The sequence below is a fragment of the Dermacentor albipictus genome, chromosome 6 (assembly GCF_038994185.2).
Source record: "Dermacentor albipictus isolate Rhodes 1998 colony chromosome 6, USDA_Dalb.pri_finalv2, whole genome shotgun sequence".
Taxonomy (NCBI): Eukaryota; Metazoa; Arthropoda; class Arachnida; order Ixodida; family Ixodidae; genus Dermacentor; species Dermacentor albipictus.
The window spans coordinates 45900419-45920191 of record NC_091826.1 but is presented as its reverse complement, the minus strand read 5'-3'; positions in this window follow the sequence as shown (position 1 = coordinate 45920191).

Genomic DNA, 19773 nt, shown 5'->3' with positions numbered 1-19773 from the left:
ATAGAGTAATGTCATCCGCATAAAATGTATGTTTAAGTCCCGATATCATTGCCAGCCTGGGCGGTATCTTGATCAAGGCGAGATTAAACAAGAACGGCGATAAAACCGACCCTTGTGGTGTCCCCCTGCCCCCCAACGGGAAAGGATCCGATTTAAATTCTCCGACTACAATCTCCGCAGTCCTATCCTCCAGAAATGATCTGATGTATCGGAAGGTTCTCCCCCCCGGTCCTATGTCCGATAGGTTCCTTAATATTGCCTCATGGGCGACATTGTCAAAGGCCTTTGTGAGGTCGAGCCCCAAGATAGCCTTCGTGCCCGTGCCGTACCCAGGATCAACCACGTCCTTTTTGAGCTGTATCATGACGTCCTGCGTTGATAAATTAGCCCTGAAGCCAATCATCGTTTTAGGTATCAACTCCTTGTCCTCCACATAACCCTGAAGCCTGTTGAGGACCACATGCTCCATCAATTTGGCCAAGCAGGACGTCAGTGAGATCGGTCGAAGATTCTCAATACAGATCTTCTTCCCTGGTTTAGGAATAAATGTAATCCTAGCATGCTTCCACTCTGCCGGGATCTCCCCGGCCGCCCAATATTTGTTCATCAAGTCCGTGAGCGCCTCCACTGACTTGAAATCCAGGTTCCTCAGCATTTTATTAGTAACCCCATCTGGACCCGCTGCCGACGTAGTACGAAGCTGCCCCATTGCAAACTCCACCTCCGCCACCGTAAAGTCCGCATCTAATTCGAGGTTTTCCTCTCCCGAGTAATCCGGCAAGAAACCGCCCGCCTCGTCATTTATGTAACGACTTCGGAGTTCTTGAATGAACTCCCCAGTCGTGCCTTGATACTGATGAACTAACCTAGCCATTTGACCCTTCTGCGCCGATTTGGTTGCCGCCGGATCTAAAAGGTGCCTCAACAACTGCCATGTTTTTTTTTTTGCATCCGAATTGCCCATTCATCCCGTCACAAATTTGACCCCATTGTTTGCACTGCAAGTCCAACGTGTAGGTTTCGATTTCTCGTTCTAGCTTGGCCACCTTCCTACGGAGGACCCCATTATGCTTTTGTTTCTTCCATCTCCGAAGGAGACTCGCATGCGCTTCCCACATGTGTAACAGTCTAGAGTCCGCCGTAAAACCTTCCTCCACCGTCGGAACCTCTGCTGTGGTACCCTTCACGTCCTGCTTGAGCGCCTCAACCCAGGCTCCCAAGTCCTCGATTTCCCCGCTCACTGTGTCTTTCCTGACTTTCCGAAATCTGTCCCAATCCGTCACTCTAGTTCCTTTTACCCTGTCTTTGTGCTTAGCAGCACTAAATACCGTGGAAAGGATGTAGTGATCACTGCCCAGTGGCTGTCCCGTGTTTACCCACTTTGCATCCCTAATACCTTTAACAAATGTGAGGTCCGGAGAGGTGTCTGCGCTAACGCTGTTGCCTATCCTCGTATGATCTAGCGGGTTGTTCAAGGTTGTCCATTGTAGGTCCTGAGCTACCCGCCAAAGCCTATTTCCCTTTGGAGTGGCTCGGATATAGCCCCACTCCGGATGAGGCGCATTGAAATCTCCAACCACAATGAGTTGAGCCCTAGCCGCTAGCCGTTGCGTCTTTATCAAGAGGTCTGGCAAGCCCAGCCCTTTATCTTTAGGAGAAGAATATACATTAAGTACAAAGAGACTCTTATCGTCCTTTCTTTTGGGCAGAACCTCTAGCAGGACGTAGTCCTCTCTGCTGCTATCTATGGTATGCTGAATCGCCGTGGCGTTGCGATGGACTAGCATGGCCGTGAAGACGCTCGATACACCCCCCCGATCAATCTCTGGCGGTGTAAATGCTTTAAATCCCGGTAATTTCACCCAGCCACTACCCTCTTGCAAAGCTATAATGTCAGGCTTACTGTCCAGATTTTGTATGTGCAATTGCAGGTTCCCCCGCTTGCGACGGAAGCCCCTGCAGTTCCACTGCCAAACCTCAATTTGCTGGCGAGGGGCCATGATTAGGCACTACGTTTACTAACATCGGCGCTTGGCCGACTACGGGAGGCAATCTAGCCTGTAGCGTAGCATTGAGCTGTTGAAACATGCCCATAACCTGTGTTTGGAAAGCCCGCATGTCATTGGTGAAGGCGTCAAGACGCTCCTCAATCTTGTATAGTCTGGCTTCGATCCTGTCGACCCGAGCTTCCAACCTATCCTGTCTTTCCTCCAGTTTTCCTATTCTGTCCGCAAGGGCAGACATTTCCCCCCTAAGACTAGTGACTTTAACGACTGGCTGCGGCGTGTCCGCCGTTGAAGTTTCTGCCACTCCTTTTGCATTAGCTCCCTCATCCGCCGATGGCGGCCTCTTAAGCTTCCCCCGATTCTCCACCTCCATAGCTGTGCTCTCGCTCTCGCGAGAAGCAGTCGCCTGTGCCGCTTTCAGTGGGGCCTGGACCACCGGCGTCTGTACCCTTTGTCCTTTGTCGCTTTTAAGCGCGCGTTCCATCTCTGCCATCCTGACTTCCATCTTTTTAATCGTCTCAGCCTGCTGCTGCACCTGCCTTTGTAGCTCCTTCTCTCGAGTAGTCTCACTCTGGGAGGCCACGTAGGGCCAGCTCACCTTTTTTCTCGTGGCACTGGGACTTCTTCCATGACTGGAACCCTGTTCTCCTTTGCCACGCTCGGGTCCGGGCAGTGGTGGGAAGGAAGTGGACCGGTCCCTGCTCTTGTTATCGTATCTCGCACCGCTGGATGACCGCTTCCTGGGCCTCGAGCGCCGCTCCTCCTTGTCAGTTAGGCCGTTGTCCTCACTGCCCTGCTGTAGGCCCGTCGGCTGCTTACGGGCTAGACGAAACTTGCAGTTCCGGCTCCCCGTGTTGTGCGCCCCATGGCACACGATGCAGTCTGGAGTGCAGGTCAGCGGCTCTCCTTCCGGTGGTGCAGGATGATCCTTTCCGCAACGGCGACAGAGATTAGTCTTCGGACGATAACAAACGTCCGCCCGATGTCGCACTCGTCTGCAGTTATAGCAGGTCTCGACTAACTCTCTGTACGGAATCACCGCGTACAAACAGTTCCAGTAAATAACCTGCCAGGGAACATGCTTCCCCCCGAACGTTATCTGAATCGCCTTCGACTTTCCCAAAGGTCTGGCATCCAAAATTTCTATGCCGTCATTCCTCTTCAGGAATCCCGCCCGAACTTCTGCCAGTGGGCATCCGTTGTACGCGTTGTAAATGACTCCGCGCACAGAGTTCTCCGGCGCCGCCACGTACGCCGAAATCTCAAGGTCATGATTACCCAGCTTGAGTGTCTTCACATTCGCATATGCCTCACAGCGATGCATACACGGCGTGCTCACCGTCATCGTGTTATTCGTCTCGTTGACCCGCACCAGGTCTTCCTCCGCCGCAGTCGCATTCGTCAGCTCCGCTGCCGCTCTCAAGGCATATCCGAGTTCCCTCGACGTTACCATACTCAAGTCCCAATTCTTGGGTCGGCACACAACCTTGAAGTCCTTCGCTGGCATCTTCAGAAACGGTCCCCGTTTCTTCCACACCGGCGCTTTCCCGCGCTTGACTTGTTCTGCTCCGTGCGTCTGGCGCCCGTCGCTGCCTGCCTGCTTCTCGCTAGGCTTACTCTCGGGATGGTTCCCGTATACAGATTTCTTGAATCTATCTTGAGCCCGCAAAACCCAGGCCCATTCTCCCGCCTCGCTTCCTGAAGACAGTATTCTAAGGAAGATAACGAACGTGAGCGCAGTCAGCAGCATCGGCAGCATGAAGCGCGCAGCACAGGCTCGAGCTAGGGGGCTGTGCTCGCGGTGCATCCTAGATCTGGCGGTCGCTTCGAATTTCAATAAATCTCCTTTCTAGTATTCATTATTCGGAACTTATTCCTTTACTCGAATTCTACCAACATCTCCGCTCTAGTGTTCCTAGAATCGACGCCGTCGTTGCCAATTGCTTGCTCCCCAGCCTGCCTTTTGTTCACTTTTGCACTGAAGTCGCCCATGACTAATGTATACACCGTTTGCGCCTTTCTCATCGCTAATTCAGCGTCTTCACAAAACTGTTCTATTCCTTCATCATCGAAAGTGGAGGGTGAAGCGTATTCTTCTACTACCTTTATTCTATACCTCCCATATTCAGCTTTATTACTACACGACTGCTACCCTCACATTAACGCTGTAGAATGCGGCCGCAGCACTCCGATCGGGAGTTGTGGACCTGACTTCGGTGCTAAACACCATCTCCTCGGCCGAAATATGGGGCGCTATACCATAAAACTATTCCAAACTTTTCTATTCCAATTCTGCAATCGGCCCACCTCGATTGGTGAGTGAGTGACGAAACTTTGTTATGGATGCCTCAAAAACTTTTTTGGACCACCCCCCTTCACCTGTCTGTCACACGACTTCACGAAAACCACGGTAGTTCCCCATCTGATATGGCGTGTACACACTGATTATGCACAATTTGATCGAACAAAACAAAAATACTTATGTCTGATTCGACGCCTCTTGCCATTAGCCCTCGGCTATTGGTCAAAACTTTTCGGGCTGCACCCACTTCACCCGCCTCTCACGCGACGTCACAAAACCGCAAAAACTTACCGCGTCAAAGTGACGCGTACGCGTTAGACGCGCATTAATATGCCGAACAAAACTGAATTTTCTTCTGAATAGCTGCAGGTGGCCCCGTTCCGAAAGGAATAAAAAATTGGAGGACGCTTAAGCTTCGCCTTCAAGAGTGGGACGCGACAGCGTTCCCGTCGACCCGCCAAGGGGTATAAGACAATGCGCTACGGCACAGCAATCACTTACGATGCGCCCCGCATCGGACTTAGCGCCCACCTATCACGCGGTGAACGTCGAGCAACGCAGCGTTCGGCGCGACAACGAAACGTGCGCCTGAGCGAACGAAACGAACCAAAGAACTCGGTGTCTCGGAGGGAAAACGATCTACGCCAGCCAAACGTCGTGATCGGCACGGGCAGAGAGATAGATAGTAATCTAAACCGGAAGCACGGCGAAGCGTCGTCAGGGGAGAGGGAGTCCCGCGACGCGCCTGGCAGCGGTCCCAATGCGCGCGCGGCGCGCCTCCTGTCGGGGCAGCGCCGTACATTGAGAGGAGGGGGTCTTCTGTGTTTGCCGCAAGATGGCTCTGCGTGTGCGGAAAGCGCAAAAGAAATGCAGCGGAAACGCACTTCGCAACTCGTGTAATTGTGACTTCTGTACGTTACATGTTCATAATTACCGATATACACCGCAGTATAACTTTCCACGGCTGGTTTCGAAGGCAACACCGCATTCACTAGAGGCGCGTTTGCACCGCTTGGAAGCATCGAACTCGTGGCTGAGTCTCACAGACGACAGCACAGGAATACCATCACTTAACTGCTTATTAATTATCAGCTTCGCTATACAACCATTGTACATCATTTTAACACCTTCTGTAATAACAGTTCCAACATTGATATGGTCTAGGATCAAGAACAGAACTTCATGTACGACTTTATCGAACGCCTTGTGGAGATCTAATTGCAACATGGCCACGCGCCCATACGTTCCGTCACAGCATTCAAGGACAGTTCTAGCTGTGTGAACATTGGTAAAGATTGACCTGCCTTTTATGCCGCATGTCTGATGTGGCCCTACAAGTGACTTAATAACACTTTGAAGGCGACGAGCTAAAATCTTCATGAATATCTTATAGTCCACGTTTGTTAGACTAATGGGACGGTATGATTCAACAGACTGTAACTTAATCGGATCAGTCGTTTTAGGAATTAGTACTACGTGGGACGCTCGGAAGGATGGAGGACTTGTTTTCGTTTCATAGAATTCACTAATTAGTCTTTCAAGTGCGACTGCCATTTCTGTTCTAAAGGCTTTATATAGAGATGCACCGAGACCGTCTGGCCCAGGTGACTTGTTTGAACTAAGCTCCAGAATCGCTGATTCAATTTCCTCAGCCGTAATACTGGCTTCTAGAGCGTGCACAAGGTCATCCTCTAATCTCGGCATCAGCGATAGGAATTCTGTTCTGAAGTAGTCAGTGTCCGGAGTATTAAGGCTGAAAATATCTGTGTAATGTTCGACGAATGCCTGTTTGATTATTTCTCTTCGATTTGTCATTTCGTTTTGATAGGCTGCCCTTTATCCCCCCTGCTTTTCGCTCTCTACCTCGAGCCCTTTTGTTTGCGGCTGCTGAAGAGCCCAAACATTCGGGGTTACACTTTTCATAAAACTGAAGTTCGAGTTTTAGCATATGCTGATGATGTAGCAGTGTTTTGTACGGACCATGACAGTGTTAAAGCAGTTGTACAAGAGGCTGTAAAATTTTGTACTGCAAGTGGAAGTGCTATTAACTGGAACAAGTGCCTTGGTTTTTGGCATGGGAATTGGCAATACAAGCCCGAGACTTTTTGTAACATGCAATGGGCAGTAACTCCAGGCACCTACCTAGGTGTCCCCCTCGCACATTATCGAGATAGCAAAGAATATTGGGACAATGAAGTAGTGCGAATGAAAACCCAGACTGGCAAATGGGGAGGGCATAAATTTTCAATGTTTGCAAGAGCCACAGTGTGTAATTTGTTTTTAGTCGCGAAAATCTTTTATGTGATGCAAGCGTTATGTCTGACGAGGATGTCTGTGCAAAAGCTACATAGAGTATTTGCGATGTTCATTTGGGCCTCAACATGGGAACGTACAAGTCGTAGTAATCTGTTCCATAGAGTGTTGAATGGGGGGCTGGGGTTGTCACATTTGTTCCTCAAACAGATTGTAAGCAGGTTTCTTTTTTTGCGTGATCAAAAGGATGCTTTTCTGAGAACAATGATTCAAGCTAGACTGCGTGATTCATTGCCTGAATATGTAGTGTCGTCCATGCATACGGGGCCAATGCCTTTAAGTGCTTTTTTGCGTGAAGTGGTCGCATCTTTCCGAATACTAAAAGCAAGATTTTCCAGTGAATATTTGGCCGTTGTTACTAGTAAGAAGTTGTACAAAGATCTTGTTGATGTATTCTTGCCTGTACCGTTGTATCGTACAGTATTTGTTTTAGGTTCAGAACGAGATGTTCTTAAGAGAGTTAAACGAATGCCGGTAAGAGCTTCTGTTAAATCTTTCTTTTTTCAACTACATACAGGCACTCTCCCAGTGAAACCGTGGCTGCAAAGCAAAGGCATTTTTGTACCTTGGTCTGTGAATTGCTTTATATGCAAAAAACCGGAGTCGATTGAGCATATCTTTTTGGACTGTCATGACGCAGTGTTCTTGTGGGATATTCTAAAACGTAGCCTTAAAAAGGAGTTGCCCTTAAGTACTTTCGGAATACGCTTCCTGCCATGCGCGGAACCAGAGGGAGTGCCTGTCGATCTGTTAATGCTTTTGTGCATGCACAGTGTGTGGCGAACGCGTATGGATATTAGACATGAGCGCATTGTTCAGGCCCCTGCACATGAATATTTTATTGAAAGTGTGTTATATATACGCGAATTTTTCTGTGCACAGAGTGACCCTCCTGATTGGCTAAGTGCTTTGGACAAAGTGACTAGCCTACATCGTTCTTATCACACCACACTGATCCGGCATTGACTAGTTGTTTTTATGGCCATGTAATACTCACATTGTACCTTCTTTTGCCAAGCCGGTAATAAAAAAAAAAAAAAAACTCGTGGCTGAGTGGTAGCGTCTCTGTCTCACACTCCGGAGACCCGGGTTCGATTCCCACCGGGCCAATCTTGGAAGTTGCTTTTTATTTATGAAGAGCCTGCCGTGATTTATCGCTCACGGTCAACGCCGCCGACGCCGACACCCGACGCCGACGACACCGGCTTTTCTGCGACACGAGCTCCTTAACGCTATCGCGTTAAAAGATGGCTGCCGCCGATCGCTCCGGCACTGGCTGCTCGCCCTTGCCGGAGAGCATGGGTTTATTTGTGTGTAATAAAACTTTTTCAGTGGCCGTGTAAGGTTTTCGAGAACTTTCGCCACGTTTACGACCTCGCTCTGCCAACTCTTCGTTGCTGAGGATCCGTTTTAGCGCCATTCTTAAGCTTCCGTTTCATGCCGCCGCGATTGTCGACGAGCCACCACAAGCTAAGTAAGAGAAAGCGGAGTAATCGCAGACGCCTGCACCCCCCTCCTCATCCGGTTGTCGATATTATGTGCATTCGGTCGGCCCCATCGAATCCCTCTCCACTTGAGCATGCTCCTCGCCTCTTGTGAGCCAGTTAGAGGAGACAAGCCGCTCAGTGCAGACAATGTTATTCGTTTTTCAACAAACAAAAGTTACCTCCTATGAACGAGGGGAGCATTTGATTGGTTTGTTCAGACAACCCTGCGGCTGACCTCCCGATGCTTGCGTCGGTGGTTACGCGAATTTGACGTCAGGATATTGGAATAAAAACATATTGGAATAGTTTTAAGTTATGCGGCCCATGGTTACCTTATGTGGTCCAAACCAAGGTACTCTTTGTAACCGATGCACTGAAGAAATCATGCAATCTTGTAACTAAACCTTGTAAATTATTTGTAACTACAAGTTTTGTTCGTTCGTACATCAGCGTCGGCGTCCTTCGAAGCTAAGTCACCCGTTAAGCGATCTGTCTCCCAACGATCGTGCCGGACACCGAGGGTGCTGAATCACAACGAATCACATTTTACTCCCCTGCTGAGAGGATGCAACGTAAAGTTGAAGAGAAACGTCGTTGACACAAGTCTGACCCCGCTATACAGACAGCGCCAAGCTCCAGCTAATTAAGCGTCGAAAAGGAGGTGACGAAGCCGAACTGCGAAAGCAGCAACGCGATGACGCGAGAAGGCGCATTACCAAGTATGCAGCAGGCTATCGCTTTCACGTGCTACAGGAATGCAACATGCTGCCGAACTTATTTTAGCGTGAACAGAATTTTTCAAAATCAGCCGTGGCATCCAGCCCAAATCTATCTTTTCTCGAGAATACTCGGAGACGTATGTATTACATTGAAAATCAGTATGCGTAATTGACTAATTCTGAGATGTTCCCTAATTCACTCGTATACTAATTACTTCTACGCACACTACGCAATACATGAAATAAAGCCACCTATTTCACAAGGCACATCCACTTGGAAAACACTGTGAAACTAGAAGAACTATTGAAATAAGGGCACTTAAATGCACACTTGAACAACTTTCTTAAAGAAAACGCGCTATCATGTACTGAAGCTCAAAAGTTGCTGGATCACCAATGCAATCGTCGGAAACCTCACGAAGCTCGTGTCGTCCTTAGGATTCGTTGCATATTGATACAGCTACGTTGGTTACAATTAATAAATTTGAATATGTTGTATAAAGTATTTAGTTTAACAGTTACTTAGCAAAACAATAATAATCACTCAAATGCTCACTTCCATTTTTTCTACAAACTATGTCTCACAAAGTGTGGAAGACCAGCAAATAAAGGACAACCATTTTTTTAATCTATGCCGAAGGAAAGAATGCATTAAATCAGACAAAGAACATGCATTGTTATTATGGTTTGCGACTCGCAAGAATGTGCAAGGTTCCTTCGTCTTAGTCTTCGACATTTTTGTATTTTCGTTGCAATGTGGCTCCTGTCGACGCACCTTTTCAAGGAAATGGAAATCGTGTCGGGCTTGGAGGTTCCCCTTCTTATTTCAGGTCGCAGAATGAGCTTTGACATAGAAGCCAGGATGCAACGGTATCACAAACAAGGGCCTTTCATGATGTGAACCCCAGAGCCGCATGCAAACACGGTCGCTCACAACCACCAGAGTTTGCTACGCAATTTTTCTGCAGAAAGCAGTGGCACCATTATGTACGGTGATCAGCAAGTTTCACACTTTGGCCATCGTGAAAATGATTGACAGTACATAGTTAGCCTTAAGCTCATCCCTCTGGCTACTAGCGGATGCGCGACTTGATAACTTTCAAATTTCAGTACTCTGTGGCGTTATAAAAGCAAGGAATACCATTGACCATGCTAGCGCCCAGATGCTAATACCAAGATATCTTAAAGAAGTTTCAAACCAGAGGCGCAAAAATGGACAAGTTCGCGAGCTAATCAGCACTCTCACTGCAGTTGGACGGTACCGACCCCGTGTTGTCTGTAGTAATCCTTGCAGTGACCCGCATGGCTAGTTTACCGAGACACTGTGTCCCACAAAAATGGTGCAAGCCAGCCTTTGGGCAGCAACTGTGGCTTTCAACATTGGGGGAACCACAGTCGTACTTCGAAGGTTACGCTTCAGTGTTGCTCCTTGAATAATGCGACCCGCAGGTGACAATAATTGCTTGTCTATTGCGGGCAAACCCTACTTTCTAATGTAGGTCGATAACCGGCATACGTTCATCAGTTTTAAAAATACGGGCCCAAGTTGAGTAAACGCGGTATATCGGTGAAGCATTAGATCATTTGATCCTGTAGGGTTGCAGGCAATAAATAGTGCCAACACGTATGAGGTAGAGGTGATCTTACGGAACGTTTAACCGCGGGCTGTTTACGTAGTGGTATGGCTTGGACCACTGACGGCTGTTGGCCACTGCATCCCCAAACTGTCTAAATAGTACGGGCGTTTTAGCTGCTAACTGGGTACCCCTAAGAGTGTCACAGCATAGCCATGAAATCCTGGGCACGTTGTTCACGCCTGCGCAAAAAAAAATTGTGTGACGTACATTGGCCCATCCCAGGAAGAACCAGATGCTTGGCTCGTGCGTATAAAATTTTTGAGGTTTTCCTCGGCGGCACTTCCCAAGTGCATCGTGTTTTCCAACCCGGAGTCATACTAAGAATGCGCCATTGGACCGGTTTCGCGGAGAAGCAATTCCCGTTCTACACGTTTGGGTTATTTTCTCAGTTCCATATCAATACTGCAACCCTTTTCCACATTATCCCTGCCGGGCCTCTCCCCCGCACTTCTTGTTCTCCTGCTTTCGTGCCTTTTATGTTCACTCCTGCGAGATATTATTCAATGAGCCAATCGGAAACTCATTATTTACACTTTTGTGTTCATGGAGCACATATTATGACGCCTCCTGTATAAACAGATTCAAATACCGCCCGTGCTCTAGCAACGAGCTTCTTACGAATTGCGATTCATACAGCAGTTATAATTGATCCGCCACGTAGTTTTTCGTGGAAAGCACATGATCTTTACATGCTTTTAGACAGTCTTTCTTAGGTGCTTCGGTATTCAGCGTATGCGAACTCAGCGCCAAGCATTTCGTTACGAAAAGGACGGAGAGACTCAAAGAAACACTTGCGAATTGTATGGGCTGAAATATAGGAATTTTGTTACTGCGGCAGCAGTGGTGGTTGAAAACGTTTGCTTCAAGTGCGCTGCAGCAGTTCTTGGCATTGGGGAAAAATCTTCATCGAGACACCAGGTATAGTGAGGAACAGATGCAAGCGCGGTGGTAATACGACCTGGCATAATGTGTTCCGTGAAGTCAACTCCTAACGCGTTCAAACTCTCACACTGGCAAACTTGTTGCCGTAGTCAGTTGTTCAGGACCCCTTTCCTCAATTCCACTATCACTTACCGTTTTTCTTCTTTTGAAAAAGCATAGCATAGCAGAAAGCACTATTAGTGTTACCACAAGAACAGCCAGAAGCCATGGCATGATTGAGGACGTAGATGACGTGCCGTCGTCGCTGTCAGCTTCTGCGGAGTAGCCGGGTATGTATGTCATACTACTTTACCGAGGTGTCGTGGGCCTGGCTACGGCTACTGGAATCTTTGATGTGTATTTCTTTCCATCATAACCATCTTCAGTTTTCGACCACTCCTTGTAGTCCAACTGCGCTATGTTTGATCGCTTGGACGTCAGGCCGTAGCTGTTGCTCACCACAGTAGCAAACTTCGCTCTCCAAATTGTAAATTTTTCTGCTTTCTCTGCCCAATCACGTGAAAGCGAGATCGCCACTGCGTTAGTCGTTCCCCCCGGACTAGCTTCCAAGTCACCCTGTAACAAGCTTGTTGAATCGATCTTCTCTTGGTCCTCGAAGTCATTCTCGAGGCCCTTTAAAGTCCTCACTCGCTCCGATATCGATTTCGGATACTGTTAGAGAAGATGTTAGAGAACTTGCATGCTGCAGCCGAAGCATAAAACAAATCCGTTTTGCCTGTACTGCGGTCGAGCTTTGGCTATATCAACTTCACGGGTCTTGTTTCTTTCCGTGTTGCCTTCACTAAGTCAACAAACACTATTATGCAATGCCTGAAAAACCTCCAACCTTACACTTTTGTCCTTTCCTAATCAAAGCAAGAACAAAGTAAATTGAACAACGTTTATTTCGGGATGAGTGCGTCCTGGCCTCTCAGAAACCGAAGCGGATGCCGGAATCGTAAACCAGAGTCAAAACTATGGAGGCGCTCTTGCTGATTTTCAGAGTTGTTCTACTGTCGTGCCATAGACGTTTTGATGGAGCTGTGGAGCAAGGCGTTGATGTAATACCAGGAAAAAAATTTTCTAATGTTTCCGTCAGTGTGCCCCTTCTTTTTTCTTCCGCGTCAGCCCGTTCATTTCCAGCTATACCACAATGGCGAGGAATCCACTGTAGCACGATGGTATGCCCGGATTTAGACGCTTCAGCAAGCACGCGCATGATATCATAAACCGTACGACTATATGCGATTCATATAATTGCTGATGAGTTGCAGTGCTGGCTTTGAGTTACAGAACACTGTCCACTTCTCCAGGCTTTGATGAACTATGTAGCGAATTGCTTCTCGGACTCCGATCAACTCAGCTGCCGTAGACAACGTTCTGTGTCCTATCTTGAACCGTTGTGCGATCCCCATTCCAAGTACCGTGTAAGCCGCCGCGGAAGAGGTCTGTGTCACAGAAATATCTGCAAAAACATGTTCGGTATACCCATACATGTAAGGAATGTAGGATAACACGAAATGCTTGAGCCCAGCAGCAGGCATTTTTGACTTCTTCATTATTCCGGGAATCGAGAGTCTCACCGTTGGCTTTGCCATCGTCCAGAGTGGAACTTCTGGTATGTCGTGCGGTTCGAAACCTGGCGGCAATAAATCTTGCTGCGACAACACGGCTTCTGAGCAGGCGGCGACAGTCCGTATGCTTGTAATGTTCGTCAGTGGATGATTACTGTGTCTAGGCAGTAGCCATAGATGCACTCGTAATTGCTCACGTTGCAGATAAAATCGAGCTGGGCCCGCACGTGCCTCTGCAATAGCGCCCCAAGTAGCGGAGGTAGCCAACAAAAAGTGTCTGGTAGAGCTGCAGAAGAGATGATTTGGATGGCCCCCACGATTTTCTAGACATATGTCGAATGATTTGAGTAAAGCTGTGCACCTTCTTGTCTTACTGCAGAAATGTGCTTCCACCAAGATAAGTCAGGGTCGATGATGACTCGGAGAAATTTGTAGTGGGTTACCTAAGGTATAATCTTCCCATCAATCATAACGGGGTAGCAGGCCATCCACCTCCGTGTAAATGCCAAGGCTACACTTTGTATCGGTGAGAGCTGCAGTCCTCGACTGTTTAGGTATGTCAACGTTATTGACACCGCGCGCTGCAGCTTCGTTTGCACTTGCAAGCGCGTTAAACTCGTGGTCCATATACACATGTCATCTGCGTACACAAAGACCGAGACTGTGCCTGCGAGTTCTTTTACGAGTCCAGCGAGAACAACATTAAATAAGGTTGGGCTCAGTACACCTCCTTGAAGCACCCCATGCACGAGAGACGGGGTGCTTCCTTGTTTCACTGTCTAGAGTTGCCATGAATATGGTTCTCTCTTGATAGCTGGCTATGCACTGATGCATACGGCCACCGATCCCATGTTCTTCTAGGGCATTTGAAATTGCATCATGTAGAACATTCTCAAAAGCACCCTTGATATCAACAAAGACAGCAGCCGTCCATCGACGGCGACGTTTTTGATGTTCAATAGTTGTTACTAGGTCAATAATGCTGTTGATTGACGACCTACCCTTTCGGAAATATGTCATCGCGTCTGGATGTATATTACCCTTCTCCAAAGCCAACTCCACGAGCATCACGAGCATGCGTTGCATGGTTTTACCTATGCAACTGGCAAGCGCCACAGGTCTGCAGGAAAGCATAGCACGGAGTATCTTCCCTGGTTTCAATAATGACACTATCTTGCTTGTCTTCCACTCTGCAGGCACAGTTCCCTAGGACCAAGTGAGATCGTATAAAGCCAAAGAGAGAGAGAGAGAGAAAGGCAAAGGAAAGACAGGGAGGTTAACCAGAGATTATCTCCGGTTGGCTACCCTGTTCTGGGGGAAGGGAAAGGGGATGCAATAGGTGAGAAAGAAAGAAGGATAAAAAAAGAAAAAAAAACCTAAGCACACACACGCACGTACACACGAACTATTTCTGTGGGCACTGTCACGCAACCCGCAAAGGCATTCCTAGTCTTACGCAGTGTCACCGTACAGTCCTGCGCCACACAGTGTACTGTCACAATTTGTCAGAAAGTGCCGTGTCTTTCAAGTATCGCAGCAGCGCCTTCATAGCGGATCGCGCTGATGTTCGCGTAGGCCAGGTTCCAAGGATCTTGTCTTCTGTCATTGGGCGCTTGTCCAGTTGGTCTAAGGTGGCTGAGAGGACAGTTCTTTGTAGGTTAAAACGAGAGCACTGACAAAGAAGATGCTCGATCGTTTCGTTGCACCCGCAGAAGGGCTGTTGGCCATTCCGATAAGGAAAGAGTAGGCATTTGAAAATGCTACTCCAAGCCATAGACGGATAAGAAGGGTGCAGTCACGTCGTGGAAGCTCGGACGGAATATGGAGCTGTAAATTAGGGTCCAGGGTATGGAGGCGTGCACTTGTGAAATCGGATGAATTCCACTGGGCTAATGTCAGGTCACGCGCGAGTGTGGCAAGTTTTTTCGCTGCGTCGGCTCTCTAAAGAGGAATAGCAACGCAGTTGACGCCGTCATGGGCAGATCACGCAGCTGCGTCTGCTCGATCATTGCCATGTATGCCACAGTGACTAGGCAACCACTGATATATTATATCGTGTCCTTCGTCAACTAGTCGATGGTGGACTTCTCTGATCTCTGCGGCGAGCTGCTCATGTGATCCATGGCGCAGTGCTGAGAGTACACTCTGTAGGGCTGCCTTGGAATCACAGAAGATTGACCATGCCTGGGATGGTTCCTCCTTAATAAAATGAAGAGCCGCACGCAGGGCTACGAGTTCAGCAGCTGTCGTTGATGATACATATGACGTCTTTAGCTGTATCTTGACGGATCTTCTTGGTATCAGCACAGCGGCAGCTGCGCTTGCAGATGTAACTGAACCGTCGATGTAAACGTGTACGCGGCCGCTGTGCACCTCATGTAAATGTTCTAACGTGGCCTGCTTAAGGGCAAACGAGGACATCTTGGCTTTCTTCATGATTCCTGGGATGGTGAGGCGTATGTCAGGTCTGTGCAGGCACCATAAAGGTAAGGATGGTCTTGCTGCAGGCATGTAGTTCGATGGCAATGAGGGGCGATTGGCATCAATTAAACGACTGAAGGTTGTGTGTGGCCTTTCTGTGGGTAGAGCGGCAAGATGGTGAGAAGGTAATCGGGCAACGTGCCGAATATGCGCCCTGAGAGCGTCGGTTGCCAAGTACGTTGATATTGGGTGATCTCGAGCTATGACGATCGTTGCGGCTGTAGGCGCACACCTCGGAAGACCGAGACACGTCCTTAGGGCCTGAGCTTGTAGTCCCTGGAGTACACGCAGGTTTGTTTTGCAGGTGTTGCCAATCACAAGGAGGCTGTATCTTGCGAAGCCGAGGAACAAGGCGTTATACAGCTGCAGCATTGACCGCACCGAAGTGCCCCATGACTTTCCGCCGAGAAATTTGAGATGTATTATTGTCAATAATCTCTTCTTCAGGTATGAAACATGCGGGCTCCATGATAGGTCTCGGTCAATAATGACCCCTAAAAAGCGGTGTTTTCGTGCATTTGCTACTGCTTGCCCATTGACCTTTACACTGTAACGCTTCATTTCCTTCCGAGTGAATGTAACAAGGCAGCATTTCTCTGAAGACAGCTCTAGGTTCTGTTTTCGCAAGTACAGAGATGTTATCGTAGCTGCCTTTTGCAGCCGTGCTCGTACCTGCAGCCGTGTTACGGCAGACGCCCAAATGCAGATATCGTCGGCATATATTGATACCTGAACTGTGTTGGGCAAGGATCGGACTAGGCCAACGAGCACTAGGTTGAAAAGCGTCGGGCTTAACACTCCGCCTTGTGGTACTCCACGGCACGTTTGGTGTTGAGTCGTGGCGCCATCCTCGGTCATCACGAAGAAATGCCTGTCGGTCAAATAACTGCACAGCCACTAAAAAGTGCGGCCACCGATTCCGGCTTCAGTAAGAGCATTTATAATGGCATAATGTGCTATATTATCATAGGCGCCTTTTATGTCTAGGAATAATGCAGCAGTGAGTCGTTTCCGGCGTTTTTGATGCTGAACGAATGTAACCAAATCGATGACATTATCTATGGATGAGCGCCCACGCCGGAAGCCAGCCATAGCATCTGGGTACACGTTGTAACTTTCCAGGTACCATTCCAGGCGAGTCAAAATCATTCGTTCCATTATTTTCCCTATGCAGCTGGCCAGAGCGATGGGGCGGTACGATGACAAGTTTAACGGTGATTTGCCAGGTTTGAGAAGTGGAACCAAGCGGCTGCATTTCCAGTCACGTGGAACCAAACCGTTGCGCCAAGACTCGTTGTAATGGTTTAGTAGCATGAGTCGTGCTGTCTGCCCAAGATTGGCGAGCGCCGCATAGGTAACCCCGTCCGGGCCAGGTGACGAAGAGCGCCTGCAAGTCGCCAGTGCCGCTTCAAGCTCCTCCAGCGAAAAAATTACATCCATGCGGGAATCCCGTGGCACAGGAGTAGCACATGGGGTAATTGCGCGTTGGAACTGCAAGCTGGAAAGTCTTGAGCAAAATTCTTCAGCAATGTCAATTTCGCTGCGACCTTGGTGCAAAGCGAGGGCTTTGAAAGGGACACGCTGTTGTGGTGATACACGAAGGCCACGCACGGTTCTCCATATTTGAGATAATCGCTGACGTGGATCCAAGGACTCACAGAAACGTTTCCATCTTTGAGATTGTAGTGCATCGATGCGACGTTGAATCTTCTTTTGCATCCGCCTTGCATCTCGGAGATCATGGATGGATTTAGTTCTCCTGTATCTTCGTTCAGCCCGCCGGCGAATTGCTCGTAGTCGCTGCAGTTCTGCTTCAAATTGTGCATATTTCGGGAAAGGCTGGAAACTACGCGTAGCCTCTTGCATGGCTTTTTGAATTTCGTGTTCCGGACTTGAAGGGTTCCCTTGCTGACATACTCCCTCCATGTGCGACCGAAACGCCGACCAGTCAATTCGCCGAAGCGTCATGGAGGAGTATTTCGATAGTCCCTTGATCTTCAGGTACGTCGGAATATGGTCGCTTCCATGTGTTTCAATGTCTGTAAACCATTGCACGTTTCTTTCAAGAAGCCGAGAAACCAGGGTCAAGTCTAGGCAGCTGCTGTAGGTAGGCCCGCGTAAATATGTCGGACTACCATCGTTGAGGCAGTAAAGGTCGTGCTGTGTGGCAATGGATGCTATTCGCCTTCCCCTGGAGTCCATCTTCAGGCTCCCCCAAAGCGGATGGTGAGCATTAAAATCTCCTGTGAGAATCGTAGGGCCGGGTGTTGCTGATAGCACGTCGTGTAGTCGTTTAGAGTCGAAGCCACTTGAAGGAGCAATGTACACAGCAACGAGTGTGAACGTAAGCTTATTCGATTTCACGATTAAACAAACGTACTGGTTGTCGTCGTGAGGCGGAACTGGGTGCAACACGTAAGTCAAAAGCCAAAATAAAGCCAAAAGCTCTTCAGTCGCTCGAGAGCCTAGATGACGCATGGTAGAATAGGTAATGCCATTACCAGTCCTGTATGCACAAGGCTGGCCATGGCTTTGAACATCATGTTATGCGTCTGACAACTCGGATTTCCCCTCCAATGTTCTCGTAGCTGCAAGCTTTTCCTTGCTCCAAGAGTTCAAACAGGGTCCCACCGGTTCAATAATGCCAAAAAAAGCAACCAAGGAGCTACGTAATGATGCTGTATGTTCATGCCACCTCATACAACTTAAAAAAGGATAGGGCCAAACATGGAGCTGACCTCTTATTCACAGCGCCTTGCAAGTTCTCCAAACTGTGGGTCCTCGTCAGCGATAAAAAGAAAAGCTAAAAGATCGTACGCGCGAAAAGGCGCTTGAAGCAGTATACTGTCTGCGCAACCAGAGTTCTGCACCAACTCCGGCTAACGTGCGGGGGAGTATAGTTCGGTCAAACGGGACCGATGTCTCAACGATATTCCCAGGTACAGACTATTACAGGTTACAGAAAAAAAGAAAGGTAGCAAATTACTTTTCCTATCACGCTTTTTTTTCAAAAATGTAATTGATTGATTACGGCTAGCCATTACAGTCCCACGAAAGTCACTTATGTTATCAGCAAGAGCAAGGGCAGGCTGCAGAGAAAAACATTGGACGCCGACCAGGTTAATAACTTATTGACTCGTGCAAGTGAGCGGGTGGGCGGGCGGACAATTACATATAAGAATAGCGTTACACAAGTACCTAAATGAAAGCCTTCAGTCAGTCAGTCAAGAACTTTATTGAAGTCCTGAGGAGTCTCAATCCGTTGGAGATCCCACGCGGGGAACTCCTCCGGCAGAAACCGTAGGCGACACACAAGTCGGGACGGGAACGTGGTGACGCTCCGCCAGTTCTTGGGCCCTCTGGACAGCCTTGAGTTGGAGTTTGAGGTCCGGGCTTTTGACGGCTTCTTCCCATTCGGGCTCACTGGAGAGAGGGCCCTTTGGTAACGCGGTACATTGCCATAGCATGTGCGAGAGTGAGCAATAAAGTTCTGGGCAGTCTGGGCAATTTGCCGGGATTTCTGAGTTATAGTGACTTAGTAGGCCTCGTGACGGATACCAGTCCGTTTGTAGCATTCGAAACGCGGCCGCCTGCGCGCGTTCGAGTTTGGCGTGTGGGAGCGGGAATTTGGTTCTGCCTTTCCGATAGTGGAAGCCTTCAGGAATCACATTTTCATTGTAATTAGATTTTTTGGGAACTTCACTCGGTTTGCTGTATATATTTCTGTCCGTTCGTCCTTTGACTGTCCGTGCTCCTTTAGCAGTTCAATGAAAAGAGGTAACCTACGCGCTAGTTTATGTCTATCGAACCTATGAACAATCGAGGCCTCTAATCTAATACGGGAATATTGCGGCAGAGAGATTTAAAGAACCACACCGATCGTTAGAGTGTTTTACTCGGCCAGAAAAAAGTAAAAGTGGTATCAATTATCAGTACGCTTAAGCATCAGGCTCCAGTGGGGCATTATAGTCTATCGGGTGCAGGCGTGGTCTAAAAGGAGCACCGAGACTTCTCTGCCATCGGTGAATCGGCCGCGCAGCTGAACACCGACGCAAAGTCCCCCGCGTACATCAGTGCCTCGTTGAGTTCACGCACAGATTGAGGAGTCGTATCCAACGGGCATCTAGACAAGAAGGCCAAAGTGTAGAAAATCTCTCCATGTGACATTTTCAGCAGACCCACAGCCGGCCGCGCCTGGTCCCAGTCGGTACGACTGAAAGACTTAAGCGCAGACGACAAGCCCAGAACGAGAGGCACCGATACGCTCTCGTTCATCCCGTTCTCCACGGGGTTGAAGCATGACCACAGGCGTTTGATCTCGGCCTCAGTCTTC